Below are 5,677 nucleotides of genomic sequence, written 5' to 3'. Positions count from 1 at the left end.
TGCAGATATTCCAATAAATAATACAGTGTCAGGTTCTTTGGATTATTGAGTGTGCTCCACTCTGCTCATACACTTATGCAGTGGCAGTAATAGTGAGCAAGTTTCTTTGCCTAATTAAACACTGTGCCCTGCTACGTGTTTAAATAACATTGAAGTTGTGTCACAAACTTAAAAGAGTAAATTCATAGTTAAGGCTGGCATCTTTGCCCTCAGCTCATGACTCTTGTACTGATGGCTTCCCCCATTTTTTCCCCACCAGTGTCTTCATGGATGCATATTTTCATGGATTTTTTTACCACTTAGACTGAGTTTGTAGCCTTAACACTTTAAAATTAGGTGTAATACCATTAATATTTTAAAGAGATTCTTTTCTCAAGAGCCTGAAATTGCTCTGAATAGCTCAAATAAATCTGTATTTGGCTTAAGTAATATATAATTTTCACTGAACACATATATTTGCTAACATATTTGAAAATGGGACTTGTATTGACCCAAGAATCCTGGGTAGGTAAGAGAAACCACTATATATTTTTTATTGGTTCAGTATTCAGGCATTTGCTATTAAAATGCATAAGATGTATCCCCAAAACTGAAGCCAGCTACTTCAGAGACATAAGATTCCACCGAGGGAATAGGTATTTATGCTTTAAAAACATATTTTAATTTCCCAATTGATCATAATAGCTCATGCATAAAAGCAAGAGATTTTGGGATTTCTATTACTTTAAAATCGGGCATTAAAATTCATTTTGAAGAAGGATTTTTTTTTTTTTTTTTTAATTTCTTCCCAGAAATAAGATCTTTCCTTCAGGATCTGATTTTGGAATCAGGTCTCTGGTACAGAAGACATCATTTACAGCCTGACAATAGCTACCAGAGGCTTGATAATGAATGTGCTGGTGGAGCTCACTGCGAGCTCCATTCTGCATCCCAGACTCTTGCCAGTAATCCCTGTCTAAGCCAGTTGTCTCTTTGACCTCTGTGGGCCTGAGCACAGTGGTGAAGGTGCAGAGGTCAGGCAGTAAAAGACTAGTACTCCCTTGAATGAGGGACCTACTCAAAGATCACCTCTAAGTCAATGGAATTCTTTCCTGGAATTCAAAGAGCTGTGGAAAATGCCCTAAACAAGTATTTTGATTTGTATTGTGCTTAAAATATAAGAAGAATAAAAGGGAAAATAAGAATGAAATAATGTCTGTCTGGAAGATGTCTTTAATTTCAAATGTTAGTTCCATAGTCTGAAAGCTGAAAAATATTTATTTTATTTTAGAGAACCATGAGAAAAATTCCTTCCTTCCTTCCTTGGACAGGGTAGTTATTCAGTTTCTAAACTGTGAGCTGAAGTGTGATTTTCAGCAGTAATTCCTCTCAATTTGTATTATCTGGCTGTTCTGGAATGATTATTTGCAGCCCAGTGAACAAAACATGGACAATCAGGAATTTTCAATTGTACAATAAAATGACTGCAATTGAAGAGTAATGTTTTCAGTAGTTTAAAGACAATGGGCTATAGCTTACTGACCCCATCAGCAACGCACTCAGCTGAAACAAATGCTCAACTTTATTTCTAGAATTACCAAAAAACCAAAACCAAAAAAAAAAAAAAAAAAAAAAGCAAGGAAGAGCATTTAGCTCCAGTAAGCAACATTCATTCAGGGTGGAAAGAGACACTGGTATTCAGATTAATAAAGACCAGGATATGACTTTGGTTTGTATGTTTTAGGGGCAAGGGACATCGGCCATGCATTAAATGATAGTCAAATGAATATATTGTTTGTCATAAAAAGCTGCAAAATTTTTATTTCTAACAATGCTCCTGTATATATTTCTATTTCCTAAATGCAACAAATCTATGGCAATGATAAAGATCTTGACTCTTCTTCTCTGTAACTATATGTATGTCACACACCTCTACATCATACAGGTATATAATTCAATTTTATGAACATATTGAAAGAGAGAAATTTTTTGATAATTTGCACAGCTATTTCATATCTTAGCTCTAGATGAATCCACATAATAACTGCTCCACCTCTCATTTACATCAGCTGAACTCTGGTTTGCTATTTTGAAATTCTGAAGTACAGAAGCACACTCCTGTACTTGCCACACCAGCCGCAAATTCTGAGGTGTTTTCAGCAGTCCCACCTTCTTGCACAGATCCAAGTGCATGACCAAGACTTTGCACCCACACTCGCCTTCCCCAAATTCCATATTGGTTGTTGTGCATCCAAAAGAGCATAGGAAGAGGATGTGTTTCCCCCAGCTGGAAATATGAGCATTTGGTTTCATTATAACTGTACCTCTAACCCTAAATTTGCAACCCTTAAAGATTAGCTTGAACAGAAGATCAATTTGGTTTATAGTGATGAGCACTGATTTTTCACCCTGCAGTGCATGACACTGGCCTGGTTATTAACAGAGGAAAAAATATTATTCCCTATAACTATGAGGTTCTGTATATAAGAAGAAGCTATATATCATTGAATCATAGAATAGTTTGGGCTGGAAGGGAGCCCTAAAGGCCTCCCAGTCCAACCCTCCTGCAATGAACAGGAACCTCTCCAACTAGACCAGGTTGCTCAGAAACCTGTCCAACCTGATTTTGAATATTTCCAGAGATGGGACATCCACCACCTCTCTGGGCAACCTGTGCCAGTGTTTCAGCACCCTCACCATAAAAAAAGGCATCCTTTCACCTAGTCTGAATCCACATAAATATGTGTGTGTATTTTTATTTATAAATTTTAGACGCATACATGGAATCTTATCACCAGCTTATTACCTGCTGCCCTGCAGGATGGGTTTCTAAAATGAAAAGTTACTTTTCTTTATTGTCTTCAAAGAACCCCCTGAGCTAGGTTAGTTGTTTGTAGTAACCCAGGGGAGGAAGAAAGCCTGTTTAGTATCCCTCTTCTTTCTTGCAGGCAGAGGCAGGCTGCGATGTGGCCGCCCCCCCTCCCCTCTCCCTCCCCCGGCTGCGGGGTGAGTCCCCCCTGAGCCCCGCCGGCGGGAGCTGTCCATTCAGCACCCGCCCGCCAAAAACAACAAAAGCAGGGAAATATTAATTAATTAAAAGAGGGGGGGGAGAGCTAAAAAAAAAAAAAAAAAAAAAAGCCAATCTGCTCAATCCTCTGCCTGCAGGCAGACTCTAACGGAAACCACATATGCTTTGCCTCTCCCTATAAGAAATCTTCATTGGGGCATTAAAATACTTAAAAGGATTAGTCGTTAAATACTTGTACATTTGGTTTAATTCACTAGAAACGCTATGTCACAGGGTTACATCAGAAAGCTAGAGAGTTTTAATCTCACTTGCAGTATTTACCTAGATGTTTTATTCCTTCTGCTGCTTGTTACAGGGATAATATTAATATCCTACTTGTCCAGAGGGATGAAGTTAAAAAAAAAAAAAAAAAAAAAGAGCTGGCTGATGTCTGATGGTATAAAAATATCAAAGAGACTTTTAAGGTAAAACAAAACAAAACAGCATGAATTGGAGTGTGGTATTCCTTCCCACCGCCTGTTGCTTATTCCTAATTGAGATCATGGAAGGGTAAGGAGCTGTTGCTTTTGGAGAATAATTTATGTTGTACAGGTCTTGGGACATGGGAGATGGTGCCTTTGTTTAAAGCAATTTCCTTTTTCTTAAGCCTCACTTTCCCTCTGTGACAGGTGTGCACCCCCTTTGTCCCTCCGCTTGCAGTGTTGTAGCTAAAAATTTTGGTAAAAGGGCCCAGAAGAAGTTGTCTTTAAATAAGTAAAGACACAGGGGCTATCAGTCTAAGGAAGGCAGGCACAGAAATGCTGTGCCTTGAGCTTCCCAATGAGGAGGGCAGCAGATCTGTGGGAGGACAAACTCATGTGAGACTTCTCTGGTTTTGTGATGAGTGGCAGAGAAGAGATTGTTAAGAGTTTAAAACTTTGCTCAAGTTGTAGAGGCTCCTGCACTGACATTCCTTTCACAGGCTTCCTATGTAGCTATATCCAGTCAAATAGACCTCAAGAAATAAGGTTTCATTGAAATTGTTTGCTTTCTATGTCAATAATTACTTTAGTCATATTCAAGGCTGTTTAGATGAAACAAAACAAAAGAAAAGAGTTAAGGGTGAAATTCTGGTTCCATTTCTGGTACACATTCTGGTTCCATAAAGTGAATGAGTGTACTGCTACAAATTTCTATTAACTATAAAAGGAATAAAACCAGTGAGTGGTATACATTCTGTATTTCCAAGAAAGAAGCCTTGGATTTCTCACAAAAAAGGAAGAAAGAATTGAGAGAAGTTCCATCACAAAGTTCTTTGTTTGCTTTGCAATATCTGAACAGCAGAACTACTCATAGCCAACCATTTTCACTGTATCCGTGGATTTATCACCATTAGCATTAGCCCCACTGGAAGATCTGCTGTGACTTCCACAAGATACAACCTAAACTCATGGTATTTCCTCTTGGCCATCAACCTGAGTCAGGCAATCTCCAGAAACAGCAACTCAAATGGTCCTGTTAAAAAAAAAAAATCATAAAAATTGTGGCACACAACAAAAAATTGAAATGCGCACTCCCCATCTCCAAAGTACACACACATCTGCCAATAACCTGGAAGAAAATGTCAGCACTGGGATTTCATCTCAGATATCACCCTTCTGAGCTAAACAATACACTGTTCTACAGCAGTCACATAGGGGGTGAGGCCTGGGTAAAGCTCATCAAACCAATTGTTTTGGATTCAGAGAGAGCATCCTTTTCTATGACTACCCAATAGTTCTCTTTCCAAACTCTGGAAGAGGAGCATTTCTGGGAGATGGCCAGAAGTATTTCTGTACTCCTGTATATCACCTCTGTGAATGATATAAGGAGCATAAAGAATACCATTCACTACATAGTGACTCAAAAGACAAATCTTTGACTCTTACAATCTAATATAAATATTTATTTATTTATTCGTGGAACCTCTCCCTCTCTTCTGGAGTGTTTTATACCTCCTAAATATCCCAGCCTAATTTAATTTTTGGGGGTGTCTGAATATCACCCTGCCCTTGACATAAAGAGTACTTTTTGTGTGAGTCTTTGTGCCTTGTTGTGCTTTTTTCCCGCTCAAAAGCAGAAAATGGTTTCTTGTATTCAAAGCATAAATGCAGCAGCCCCTGAGACTGCTTGGATGAGGACTAGATAAGAGAGTTACATTAGGGCAGAAATTCGGGTCACATCATATCAAACTAAAAGCATGAGGCCAAAGATAGGCTTGGCTAATAATATTTATACACAGTCATTGAAAATGTGAAAACTTCTGCCATGTAAGAAACCTCCTCTTAGTCTCAAGACTGTGCAGGTATTTTCAATAGGGCTGTGCCACTGTTTGCTAAAATGCAATGCATTTGCATCTTCTTTGCATTATTTATTGTTATCCTGCAGGCTGGATTGTCACACTAAGCATGATTTATGTCACTGAATTTTATCAGCTTCTGCTAGATTATATTTTCAAGTGGTACCCCTGGACCTTAGGAAGAGAAATGTCTGTGCAAGACTTTTGCTCCTGTTACAAAGCAGAGGTGGATGCTGCTTGTTGTCAGTGGTGCAGAAAGATTCTCTCCTTCAGTAGCAGCTCCTGGTCCTGTGACCTTACCACATCTGTAGCAAACAGACTCTTCGATGCCTTCAAAGTCTTTAGGAACATGT

Source organism: Lonchura striata, chromosome 3, assembly GCF_046129695.1.
Source record: "Lonchura striata isolate bLonStr1 chromosome 3, bLonStr1.mat, whole genome shotgun sequence".
Lineage (NCBI taxonomy): Eukaryota > Metazoa > Chordata > Aves > Passeriformes > Estrildidae > Lonchura > Lonchura striata.
Note: the sequence above shows the minus strand (reverse complement) of the source record.